This window comes from Cardiocondyla obscurior, linkage group LG20 (genome assembly GCF_019399895.1).
Source record: "Cardiocondyla obscurior isolate alpha-2009 linkage group LG20, Cobs3.1, whole genome shotgun sequence".
Classification (NCBI taxonomy): domain Eukaryota; kingdom Metazoa; phylum Arthropoda; class Insecta; order Hymenoptera; family Formicidae; genus Cardiocondyla; species Cardiocondyla obscurior.
The window spans coordinates 206983-221783 of record NC_091883.1 but is presented as its reverse complement, the minus strand read 5'-3'; positions in this window follow the sequence as shown (position 1 = coordinate 221783).

Genomic DNA, 14801 nt, shown 5'->3' with positions numbered 1-14801 from the left:
GACGTTGGACACCACGACACTGACAGACACTTCCACATAGAAATATAAAATCAAAACTAACACACAGTAAGAAAGGCTACTCATTTTTCAGACTTGCGTGCACGGTAACGCAAGCCAGGAACATAGGAGAAAACACGGATACACACACACCACCGTATTTTCTCGCCCGGTTTACACACACCCCCGGATTATATTATGAGAGCCAGGGATTTCTGCAAATAGCAACGTCTAAATGAAAGTTCGTAATTATGACAGATGTCTCAACCATCGAAGAGCGATACAAGAAAATACAAAATTACATGGAAAAAGCAGAAAAACTCTGCAATTACTTCCATGAGGCACATGAAGAAAACATAGGTGGCAAGTGCAACGAGCTATTATATACAACGCTCGCCGAATACGACAAATTAACAACCGCAATAAACCGGCTGCAAGTTATATATGGGTCCGCAACACAAAAGAGAGGTCTAATTGATTTCGTCGGGAAAGCGGGAAAAGCATTATTTGGCCTGATGGACGTAGACGACGAGAAACAAATCGCGGAACAACTAGAAATACTACACTCGCAACAACAAACTTTGCAACATATCGCAAAAAATCAGATAAAAATTCTGAACACAACGATAGGTCACATCCGAGAAACAGAAAGTAAGATGGACCAACATATTAAAAATCTAGCTAACGCGACAGCGGCAGTGAGCTGGAAAATCGACCAGATAACACGCCGACTGTACGCATTAGATTTCGTGTCTATCGTAAGAACATTGATCACAGACACATTAAATGATGTGCACGACATCACGGATTTCTTGACACATTCAAAATCCGACATGCTAAATCTGCGGTTATTCCCGTTAGATAAAATACTAGCGGAGCTAAAGGAAGCCGCAGGAAAATTAAGAAGGGGGAATCACTTCCCATTTCGTGTCAACGAACAAAGTTGGTACAATATCCACGAATACGCAGAGATCAGCGCGTATTACAAAGGAAATGCAATAATAACAATTATAAAATTCCCGATAGTGGGATATGAAAATTTTGAAGTAATACGAGTCACGGCAATTCCCGTGTATAGTGGTGAAAACATATTCAACGTCATAAACAACGACAATGAAATAATCGCTTTCGACAAAGAAAATAATAACTACCTAAAATTAACCGCGACCGAGTTAGAAAAATGCAAACGCAGCGACAAACAGTACGTGTGCACTCAAAGCCATCCTCCGATATACCACGCAAAGGCAAATGCCCCGTGCGAAATACAAGCACTCACGAGACCGGATCGACAACCGACGCAGTGCAAAACCCGACAACTCCTATCAAGAGCGACCATATGGATCTCCCTACACGAAGCCCAATCATGGATATTCTCAACTACGGAAGAACAGGAGATCCAAATATTTTGTTTAAACCACCCCAGGAATATTATTAACATTAAAAACACCGGTAAACTTACTATTTTCGGCGAATGTCAGGTAATAACAGCTGACATATCAATACGAACCAAAAGCGTGCATGAATCACACATCATGACACGCTTACCTGCATACAACCTGACACTCGACCGAAAAAACATTATATTAAGAAATCTCAAATTAAAGCAGAATGAGTTACAAGACGAAACAATTATATCTAACCCGCGAGAACTACAACAATTAACGAATAGCCTCGACGAGTTAGACGACGAAGTAGACAAGGCAAACGAAATACCTATACATAAAATACTTGTATACTCTACCAGCGGCGGTACATTCCTCATAACAATAACCATCATTGTAATTATAACCATCGCAATAGTTAAAAAATGTAATAGAAATAAAACTCCTGCCCTTCCGCCGCGAACGCTAAAACCAAAGGTAAAAAACTCCGCTGCGACGGAGATCGAAGAAGCATAAAAATGTAAAATATAATTAAGAATTGTAAAAAGAAAAAGATTGAGATACTCACTCTTTTTCTTTTCCCCTAGGGGGGAGGGATGTTGTAACCCGACAGCGCACGCTGGTCATTGACCACCACGCGCGACACATTTTTATACATAACTCAGCAGATTGCCAAACTGTTGGAATCTGCTGAGCTCAAGAATCCGTCTTGTCAGCCTTTCAACATCACGCGCTATCAGCAGAAGGCAGTAGAGCACGCGGCCACTTCCTTCTGCTATTTCGCTGATAAGACTAAAAAATAATATTATATAATGCACGAGCTCCGAAGCTCGTGCAAGTCAGGTCGGGAGTTCGAGGTAGCGACTCGTAACTCTATCACCGAAACATCAAGGAGAAATAAATTCACCAATATACTTTATACGACTAAGAGTATATTTATTTACAAAAATCCGTGCCACCTAATACACTGAAAAGTGTAATATTCGGAGGACGGACCCCGTGCACCGCTCCGGTGCAACAGCTACTTTCCAGCTGTTGATTTAAATAATGGTGAATATAAACTTGGGCTGGCAGATTTTGAAACGTATTATACAATTCCAAATGTAATCTTATCTAATAATAAGTTTTATTTCAATAATGATAAAGAGATTGTAATTCCCGATGGGTCATATGAGCTACGTGATATCGCAGTGTACTTGAAAAATGCACTAGAACAGCATCATATCAACGATGCCTCGAAAAAGAAAAGATCGCGCATGCCAGTGTGAGTGATTACCCTTTGGTTATTCGAGCTAATAATAATACAATGAAAAGTGAAATCAGATGTGATTATCAAATAAATTTCACTAAACCAAGCAACATAGGATCATTGTTAAGATTTTCACCAAATCGCATGTTCGATCCACTACTTTGGCATAAATCGGATGCGCCAATACAAATTAATGGTGTAAACATTATTCAAATTGAATGTAACATAACAGGTGGCGCATACAGTAACGGTAAACGTGTACACACAATACATGAATTTTTACCCAGCGTTCCACCGGGATATAAGATATCTGAAACTCCAACGCAGATCATTTATCTCCCAGTCACCGTACGAAGCATTACGGATTTGTCGATTTGCATTGTTGTAACCCGACCCTGGCAACAGCAAGGCCGCGCCCGCGAAGGCGCAGGCCGGGTTAACAACCAGCGTCGATCGGATCTTCCGATCGCGGAATCCGCTGACCGATCGACGCCTTGCACTTTTTCGCATAGGCAATGACCGAACGCGGTCACTGTCCTATGCGCCCGAAATCCGCGGACTGTTGCTTTTCCGCCTTAGCAACAGTCGCGTATAAAACCCGCGGCCACCGAACGCCCGCGGGTCATTCCAATAAGTACTACACCGGGGTAACGCTGCCCGAGGCCTGGACTAATTAACAGAAGGAAATAAAGGACATCTACATAAAAAGGTCTACAATTTATTCAATCTTCGCGAATACACAAGTGTACCAGGAGGACGGACCCCTTGCACCGTTACGTGGTGCAACAGCATTGTGGATCAAAATGGTCAATTGCTTGATTTTCGTGGTGAAGAAATTACTGTGAGAGTACACGTGCGAAGACGACTATAGTAAGAAATGCTCGTTTTGAATGAAACATTGCAAGTGAAACAGCTTAAGTACATAGTTTCCAACAGAAAAAACTTAATTATAAAAAAAAAACTCTCAGCGTTGAACATTGAATTCTTAAAATCGTTGGGTTTTTGTGTACGCAATATTTAAAAAATAACTGGAATTTTAGCCGTAGAAAGTGAGCCGATCTTCGACGATAGTATTGTTAAAATCGAAACACACACATACAATCCATATGCTAACACGACATTTGGACATAGTGATGAAATAAGAATACCGATACAACAACAATGTCACGTGCTGACAAATTTAATATTTTAAATAATAAACTGTGGGAATAAACTTTGGAATGCAACGAAATTTAAAACCAATTCTATTTAAAGAACAATAAGTGACTGACACCGGGTGGGACCGAGCCGGGATAACCATATGAACTATTGATTTTATCGATCGAACAACGACGGGGAAAACAGTTACTAATTAGCTATATTTAATTATCGATCTAAGATACCCTTCCTCCTTGATTTTGAAGAAGTGGTAAACCAAGTCTTTAGCGGGGACAAGGGGATCCACATCCTATAAAAGAACGTGCGAAGAAGCGCGAGCAGTTAGTTAGTTAATCAGTCAGGTAGTCAGTTAATTAACCAATCAGTTGTAAATGAGTACGGAGTTATCATAAAGCATTGTGAACGAAGCGATTGATGGTCAGAAAGAGTTGTTTGATTCCGATCGAGTTTAAAGAGTAATTGAGCGAGAGGACCAAGGAAGTTGAGCTAAGACTCTGAGAGATTGAGAGTTGAGGATCTTTGGAAAGATTGTGAGAGATTTTAAAATTTAATTGGAAATTTAAGGTAAATATTTTATTTGAATAAATTGTTATTTGTTAATTTAATTTCAATATTTTATTTTGATTTAACTTGATTTTGGTGTCGGAATTTTAAATTGAAAAGAGTTGAGTTAAAATACTATTGATTATTATTTATTCCTTGGAGGTGTTTCTGTAGAACCTCGCGGACGAAGAGTGTCGCGTTGGGTTTGGTCGCTTCTTTATGGAGCGCGCGCAGAAAGATTTCCGAAGATTTTCTGCTGCCGCCGCTAAACAAAGAACTTAGATTTTGAAGTTTTTAAATGAAGAAACGCGCCGGTAAACGAGTTCAAATAAAACGACTCCGATACCAGGTCAAAAGAGCCCTTGAAAATAAACAAAATCCTTTCTCCTTAATCCAGAAATTAAATCAAATAACTGAATTAAATAAACCAAGATATAAATTAATTTTGATTGATTTCCAGATCAATTATCCGAATTTTAATATAATTCCTAAAACTGATCCGCGTTTTGTGACTTACAGAAATCTTTATCTTTTCGGTCCAGACGATTAAAAGCAAAGAAATAATTTCGCAATTCTTGTCCGGTCCCGGGTAAAGTTCTTAAATGAATTGACTCAAAAACGGACTAAACAATTACGTTTATCAGGACGTGACAACAAGATTTATATACATTGCCATGTGATAATTTTTTGTACATTGAAGGAAAATTGTCAGTAAAAAAACCTAATGATAAGTCAACAATTGTGCTAGGAAATAATTGTGTTGCATTTATGTTCGATGAAATTCGTTGTGAGCTTAATGGTGTTGAAATTGATCGCAGCAGAAACGTTGAAATAACGAGTTCTCTCAAGAATTATATATCATTAACATCTGATAATGCTTTAATACTGCAAAATGCTGGATAGAATGGGCCGACGTCCACTGCTGGAAGATACTTTAATTTTTGCATACCACTTCATATATTATTGGGCTTCTGCAAAGATTATAAGCGTGTGGTTGTCAATGCTCGCCATGAATTAATTTTAATACGCGCCCGCAATGATCATAATTCTATTATGGGAGATTCTGCGACCGAGCCTAAGATTGAATTACATAAAGTACAGTGGCGAATGCCACATGTTATGTTAAACGAAATCAATAAATTATCGCTGCTGCGAACTTTAGACAGCGGACGATATTTAAGCATGACTTTTCGTTCGTGGGATTTATACAAATATCCACTTTTGCAGAGTACGACAAAACATTCATGGGCCGTCAAGGCCGCAACACAGCTTGAGAAGCCTCGATGTTATTTTTGCTTTACAAACTGGTCGTAAAAATATTATGTCTAAATCATCGGCTGTTGTCGATGCTTGTGAACTAACCAATGTAAAACTTTATCTCAATTCAGAATGTTATCCATATGATGATTTGAACTTAGATTTTAGCAAAAACAGATATGCCATTCTTTATGATATGTATGCGCGTTTTCGTAAATCTTATTATGATTGCCATTACGGCGAAGTTTTTTGCAACGTAACCACATTTCTTTCAAATGGACCATTCGTCGTCATCGATTGCTCTCGACAAAACGAGTCAATTAAAAGCGCCAATGTGGATGTGCAAATAGAATTTGATTGTAAGGAAAATGTGCCTCAGAATACTACGGCATACTGCCTCATTTTACATGACCGCATAGTCGAATACAGCCCATTGTCCAATGTTGTGCAGAAAGTTTTATAAAGTTGCAATGTCAACAAAATTTTCTTATAAATTAAACAATTTTATCAATAAATCATTATCATTTCGAACATTCATTCGTCATGATTGTGCCAACGTTTGTTGATCTTCAAGGTTTTAATATTGGGCGAAATTTTATTGCGAAAGAAGTTGCTGTGTTAAAAAGAGGCACCATTCTGGCACATTACATTTTTTCATGTCCTATACCATGGAAGTTTGTAGCCAAATCAGATAAATCACACATTTCTTGGCTGGTAAAAAATCATCATGAATTGACTTGGGAGAATGGACCCATTCCATATAACATGGCAAAACAATTAATTAGAACAGCAATAATTGATGATGATGAGATGTCATCTCACGTATATGTTAAAGGATATGAGAAACGTGAGTGGTTGGCTAATATGTTCAATGGTGCCGATGTCGGGGAAGACCACATCATTGAAACTTTAGACGCTGATTATAAAGATGTTGAATCTTTAAATACTTTAGAAGCCACTGGTTCAGTGCGATGTGGCAAACACGACAAACATTGTGCATTACAAAATGTTTTTAAAATATATAATTGGTGGATGAAACGCCAAAAGAAATTGTAAATTGTAAATTTTAAAAATTATGTTTTAATGCAATTAAATTGTAATTAAATTGTAATTAAAATTACAAACAATAATGAAATAAAAAATTCTATGTAGCACGTGTTTGTGCTATTTCGGCGTAAGCGGGAACCCGAGTCAGCGGAGGAATAATCTTTTACAACGTACACGTCACCGTTCTTTATTCTTGAGTCGATTACTAACTGCCTTCTTACTTCAGCGCCGCCGTACATTGATATGCCTACTAACTAACGCGCAGCACTAGCTACACGTCACTTACAACTAGCGCGCGCGCTACAATTCGGCCATCCTGTATAGTTTGGTCCTCCAAACTAGAAAGTAAACTAAATAAGAAATTATAACGGGCGAGCGGTATCTTGAATAGTAAAATTCAACGGTGGTGGCAGAACTTATCAACTAATAAAATAAATACGATAGTAAGGTAGTCTAAATGAAATTGGTGAGTAATACATAGCTGGTAATAAGAGTAAAGCATTGGTTTTTTGTTAGCGACTCAGGCATTGGGATTTACCCAAGGGCGTAAATTAGCAACATCCCAGATGCCCGAGTAGGATCGTTGAGTATTCTGTAAGTTCGGCGGGTCTGACACAACGTAACGATTATTTCTTAATACCTTGGTAATTTCATATGGCCCCCTGAACTGAGGGATAGTCTTTCGGCTAACGCCAGGAGTGCTGTCAAAATTGCGGAGCATCACTAAATCTCCTGGGTTATATAATTTAGGTGCTTTACGTCGTTGGTCATAGTAATTCTTCTGACGCTGTTGCGAGCGCAAGTTATGTTCGGCCGCTTGGGCACGCAACGCGGCTAAATCCCGAAATGGAGGATCATTGAGAGCTTTTAAAATATCTCTTAACTGATCAGTGTGAGTGCCTCGCTGTTCTATACCGAATACCAATTGGCTTGGGCTTTTGCCCGTTGACTGACTAACAGTGTTGTTAATGGAGTATTCTATTTCAGGCAACACTTTATACCACTGACCGTTTTTCTCATTACTCATTAGCTTGGCTAAGCACGGAGCGATCACCCTGTTCAGTCGCTCTGCCTGACCGTTCGCCTGTGGTGAGCCCACCGCAATCTTGACGTGACGAATGCCTCGTTCCTTGAGGAAGCATTCAAACTCTTGAGAGGTAAACGCGGTGCCCTGGTCAGACACAATGGTGCTTGGTTTGTTATAACTTTGAAAGAACTGACTTAACCAATAGATGACTTCTTTAGAGTTGGTAGTTTTTGTCGCAAATAGTCGGACAAACTTCGAAAATACGTCTACTACTAACAGAATATACTTTTTTGATGACAGCTTCTTATCTACCGGCCCGAAATGGTCAATATGGATGACTTCAAATGGAATGCTTCCTTTAGGAATAGGGTGTAGATACCCTTCTTTTCGGCCACTGCTGGGCGAAAATGATATGCACTTTAAACATTGTCGTACATGTGCCTCGCATTTTTCACGTATTGATGGGAACCAATACGTACGCCGGATCGAATCTATCATTTTACCGGCACCGACATGACCCATCTCGTTATGGTATCTGAATAGTACGTGTATTTCCATAGATTTTGGCACCAGAAACAGAAGTTTCCCACTGTGCTTTTTATAAACTAGCCCGTGTCGCAATTCATAGTTTGGATCTTCAGCTCTTTCTAATTTCTCGGCGATCTCCCGAATAAGCGGATCTTTTTCTTGTAATACCATTAGATTCCATTCAAAAGGGTTATCCTCAACTACCAAAACTCCGAAATTCCGACTTAAAGCATCGACATGAGTCATCCTGGTCCCCGGTCGATGTACCAGTTTAAAATCGAAATGCTGAAGCTCCAGACTCCATCTTGCTATGCGTGCATTCAGATCACGCTTTTCAATAGCCTGAGTGACCGCATTACAATCAGATACAATTACAAACGCTATGTCTTGTAGATAGATACGAAATCTGCGCAACGCATAAACTATCGCTAACGTCTCTAGCTCGAAACTATGATATCGAGTTTCGGTCTCAGTAGTACGACGACTAAAATAAAATACCGGGTGCATCTTATTGTTAGCCTGTCTCTGCAGCAGAACAGCTCCGAACCCATGAATACTAGCATCACAATGTAATTCAGTATAGGCCCTAGGGTTAAACACAGCCAGTACTGGTGATTCCATCAACTTTGCTTTAAGCGTTTCAAATGCCTCTTTTTCCTGAGATTCAAATTTAAATAACACTCCCTTTTTTCGCAGGTTATAGAGTGGTCGCGCAATAATCGAGAAGTTTTTAATAAATTTTCTAAAATAGGAGGCAAGTCCAACAAATGACTGTACCTCTCTCGTCGTCGTGGGCTCGGGGAAGTTCCGCACTGCAGCGATGCCTCTATCTGTCGGTTGTATCCCCTTTTTGGACACTCGATATCCCAAATACTCTATTTCAGAATACAAGAATGCACATTTCCCATGTTTCAGTTCGAGTTTATTCTCCACTAATGTTGAAAAGACTTTCTTTAGGATCTCTAAATGTTCCGTTATCGTTTCAGTTGCTACCAAAATATCATCCATATAGATTACTACGTTATTTGTTCTGATCAACTCAGCCATGACATCATTAAGAAATCGTTGAAACAATTGTGGTCCTATCTTCAGACCAAAGGGCAATCTGGTAAACTCGAACTGACCCATTGGGGTTACAAACGAGGTGTATTTTATAGAATCAGGCGCCATCGCAATGTGATGGAACCCATCCTTAAGATCTAACAAACTATAAAACTGTTTTTCTCGCAACATATCAAGTTGATCGTCGATAAGCGGTAACGGGTAATTGTCACGCGCTAAAATCTTGTTAAGCGCTCGATAATCAACACACATCCTGATCTCGCCCGACTTCTTGCGAGTCAACACGATGGGTGACGCATACTCAGACGTGCTCTTCCTGATGATACCCCTCTCTACTAAATCGTTCAAGATAACTGTAACTTTTCCTTTCTCAGCTAGACCCAAACGTCGTGGGCGGAATTGTACCAGTTTTGCCTCCTTCAATATTAGCTTAGCTTCCATCCGCACTTTTGGAAAATTAGGACGGCTAGGACGTACGTAATAATTATCATAGATGTTTCTCATTGACTTGCGAATACTCGCCGGAATCTCGTTACTGATATTAATCTCCTTGTTGTTTGACTCAGTATCAATATAAAGAAGCTCACTAACTACCTTGTCAAACGCTGGGCTCTGAGTTAACCTGTAACCAAATAGTGTTAGTGTATCTCTACCAATTAACAATGAAACCGACATGGTGGCATCTGGAACTACCCCGAGGGTTACTGTCTGACAGCTACCATCTATACACACATCAGCTTTAATAGTACCCTTTACTATTAACTTAGAGTTATTTATGCCACAATATCGTTTCTATTCAATTCCCGGGGGTTGTACTGAGCAATCTCCTATCTCACTCTCACGAATGAGAGTTACTGGACACCCAGTATCTATTCTAGCCTCACAGACCAACGATTTTCCTTCTTGAATCTTCAATTCAACCGTCCTTTGAAACTCGTCTCGTGATTCTCCATGAGTATCCACCAAATGAATTTCGCTTTCAGCCTCTGACTGCTCTTCATCTTCTGATTCACCACTGGGCAACTCAGGTTGCTTTTCTGCATCGTCAATTAATCCAACTTGTCTCTGGGTTTTAGCATCCTTGGTTCCCTTCTTATGACCTACTTCTGATTTCTTAGGCCTCTTCTTCGAGGTTGGGCAATCCTTGGCAAAGTGCCCCTCCTCGTTGCAAGCGTAACACCTTACCAAATCCTTGACTCGCGGGACTGGACTACCCCTCGAATTTACCTTATCCTTGCCTTTCGGATTCATAGCAGACATCTTTTCTTGCCTATATTTTGGTATAGTTGGCACATTGAGCTCGACTCTACGGAATGCCTTGGTCAATTCCGTCACTGTCGTAAAGGATTGCATGCTTGCTTGGTTTCGGAGCGTCGCGAATGGTATTCCGTCAATTATGTACTCAATGAGCTCTTCGTGTTCTATAGGCACTTTGTTTCCTAAAATAACCTTATCGTGACAGTAGTTTTCAAAGGTTTCATTTCTTTGCCATGTTCGGTTCTCAAACAATCGTTTTCTCTCTAATCGGCTTAAGCGTTGACCAAACATGCTGCTCATACGTTCCAGAAGATCATCCACATTCATTGACAAATGTTCAACCAGTGATGCATACCATTCAGCCGCTTTTCCTCGCAATCTCGAGCCTACCAATATTCTAGCTGCATTCTCATCAAGCTCGTACATATTTATTAGTAATAATACTTGAGCCTTCCATCGCTCAAAATTATCTACGTTGCCGTTAAATTCACTGAGCAGCTCGCATACGTTTCAAATGCTCAGAGTGGTTCGTGATGATGTGGACAAACTACTCCTCGGTGATGCCCGTAGTGCATCATTTTCTCGACGCAATAGTTCAAGTTCCGTTCGCAAAATATTAATTTCTCGAGCATCTAGCTCGCGCTCTCTACGCGTCAGTGAACTCTCTTTCTGTGCCGCCGGGACAGCAGCGTTAAGATTGATCAGATCCCCGGCCGTTCCTGTCGCGGCCTCGTTCGCGAGAACATATGGATCTTCCTCGTGCACGTTATCCTCTGGGTTACCTTCCTCCGCATCTATTCGGCCTGTTCCCTGCACACAATCCTCTGGTGCATACTGAGCCGCCTCTTGTATCCATCCGTTCGACGGATCTGTTCTCTGCATTCTTAAAATAAGCTCAGCCTTTCGCCCCGCCACAGGCAAATTGTGCTGCTTTAGCACGTGCTTCAGTTGCCGCACACTTAACGCATTCGGATCCATTCCGCCGTCCTAACCTATATGGACGTGTCCAGCCGATATCTCAAGCTTACGTGTCAGCACCTCTCGTTTTCTTGGATCTGTGAGTAGATCCCACTTCTGAATAATTGTAGCACGTGTTTGTGCTATTTCGGCGTAAGCGGGAACCCGAGTCAGCGGAGGAATAATCTTTTACAACGTACACGTCACCGTTCTTTATTCTTGAGTCGATTACTAACTGCCTTCTTACTTCAGCGCCGCCGTACATTGATATGCCTACTAACTAACGCGCAGCACTAGCTACACGTCACTTACAACTAGCGCGCGCGCTACATCTATTTATAATTATAATGTAAAAAATTATTTTAACCTAGTCCTAACTTTCAGGCTCGAAGAATGAATCATGCTCTATATTAAATAAAATTCTTAAACCGAAGTCATCGCATGTATTCATTCATCCATATAAAATCCCGGTCGTTTTACAGTGCTCCCCGCTGCTCTCATATTTGTTGAATATTAATTAATACAATTAAAATTACAATTATATTTAATACTTATAATAAATCATTAATAAAGTGGAACCACGTTTTCTAAAAATTATAATAAAACAATGCAAATTATGTGATAATGTATAAAAGAATGCGAGATTTGATGTTATCCACATTGAAGCATACAAAAGAAAGGCCAATTATGCATTCGCTGAAAAATATAACACCGACGACTGTAATAAGATCTTCAATGAGGTGGAAAAAATTTAAAAATGAAACATTTGCAATCTCAGTAAGATTAAAAGTGTAAATTGAAACCATAGATGTCATTCACAATATACAATTGAAATAACTTAAAAGGTTCTTGACCAGAAACATGTTATATCATCAATAAGGTGGAACCACGTTTTTCTAAGAATTAAAAATGAAACAATGCAAATTATGCGATAATGAATGTATAAAAGAGAAGATTTGAAATCTGAATATATTCAGTGAAGCAACGATTTTTTCCAAAGCAACGTTTGAAGCAAGTTTATTTACCGCATTATGTTATCCGTGTTAGGTGATGCATTTGTCATGCTACAAGAAAAAAATCGCATAGAAAATCATATTTTTATTGAATATCCAGCCATTGGGGTAAGCAATATTGCATAAAATTAAAAAATTATTTTAATTGTAAAAGTAACAATAAAAAAATATAATTTTTTAATTCTACAGCGCATTTATGTGGATGGTGGGCCCATGCACAATGTTGAAATTAAAAATTTAATGAGGTTGCTAATACCTCATACGCAACCTGTAAGTTATTTTTTATTCACGTAAATAATACCCAATGTATTTTAATAAAAGTTATGTATTTATGTATTTTATGTATTTTTCAGAATTGGATTGACCCCCATGATATCAAAATCAAGGGGTTTATTAATATTCAGCAAAAACAGGAGCAGCGAAGAGCGCGACAAAACGATCGAGAATATAATAATTATGTATGGATGAATCAACACACTGGAGATGACTTCGAAAAAAATAGGCATCTCACCTCAGCTCTAGTTACTTCAGAGATCGACTACATGATGAAGCACAAAGACAATCCACGGGCCATAAAAAGAAAGCATCGAGAATTTCTAAATCATATAAAGGAGACAGAGTCACAAATCTTTGACAGCACGGAGTTTTTTTCCTGGACAGAAACCAACTGGAGATTTTTCGAAAAATAGGGAGCCACTCACTGAGCTGACCAATGCTCTGCAGGTGGCGCACGAGGCCCTCAGGATCTCCTCCCTTAACTACACGGGAAGTGAGAGATTGATTCACATCACCCCTACCAAGGATCTTTTTTTATTATACCACATAAAGATCAACTTCGACAGAGTCATTGGACAGATAACATTCTCCCATGACTTTCATCAGGCTTATCAGTTAGGTTTATACAAGGGTAACGCCTATGGGAACCTTCACCTCATATGGAAAGCAGCCAACCAGTGCTGGCTGATTACCCACTCACATTTTGTTGGACTTCGTGATATATTTGGATCTTGGTTTAGCGTTACACTCTACAGCTTGGTAAACAGTGGAAAGTACCCAGGATTTAATTTCGCAGAGAAAGTATCTGCGATACTTGAGGCAGGGAGGCAATTGGTGGCTGTGTATAGTCAAGACGCGTATGCATTTCTTAAGGTTTGGCCCTCGCTGGTCATATTATGCATATTGAAGGACACAAAGAATAAATACTCTTTCCACACTCAGGTGACAAAGGATCTTACTAACAAGGGAATTATCAACCCGCGCCCCGCGGGATTTTGTTAAAAAAAATATATGTTGTTAGGCATCCCTCCCCGATATACGCGGTACAATAACTCTTGCCAATGCCCATTAGTTAACGAGAAAAAAATTATTAAAATATTGCGCGTGTGTAATCTACCGAGACGATAAACCTAATTTCCAACATTTAGCGTGGTCGTGCGGTGAAGGCGCGCGGCTAGAACGCTGGAGGTCTCGTGTTCGAGACCAGCTTTTTTGAATTTTTTTGTTTTTTTTGTTTTTTTTAATATATGTAATTAAAACATCGCAATAAATATTTTATTTAAATAAATTAATGTCTAGTATTTAATAAAAAAATAATTATTATATACAAATATGTTTCATCATACTTTTAATTCATAAAAAAAATAATACTTTATATTACAATATATTATATTTTATTAAAATAATATATACATTAATCGCTGTGTGTGTCGACTATTTGAGTACATGTATCGCTCGGTGTACATACTTGTGGGTGATATATATCGTAAAAACATTTAAAACATAAAACAATATTACACCACGAACATTTTATAAATGCTGCTTCTTTGCACGCACATGGTTTGTTTAACGAGGCTACGAAAAAGCAATCTTCATGCATGATTAAAAATATACATGTTATATGAGTTATTATTATATGATAGACCATTGTAAGTAATCCGAGCTCGGATGTATCAGAGATGTTATGCGTCATTTATTCGAACAAAGAAAACATGTAGCGAAGAATCTTGTAATAAAGTCAGTCAGCAGTCACTAACCAGAAGCCTCTCTGTGTTCATTTCATTATTATTTCCTCTCCTCACGCATACCTAACAATAGGTTTCGGTAGAAAGGGAAATTTTTACCTGCAGACCGGTTTTCAACAATAGATTGCCAGACCGTTGGTAAAACCCTATTTTAAAATTGTAACCGTTAGCTTGCTTGGGACAAATTTTTACCATTATTGTCAGTCTAGCGACGACTGCCGTGTAGAAAGGAAATATTTAAAAGTGAAAATGGAGTGTGCAACGAGTTCCAGTGCAAAGAAAGATGTTCCTCAATCGTCGCAA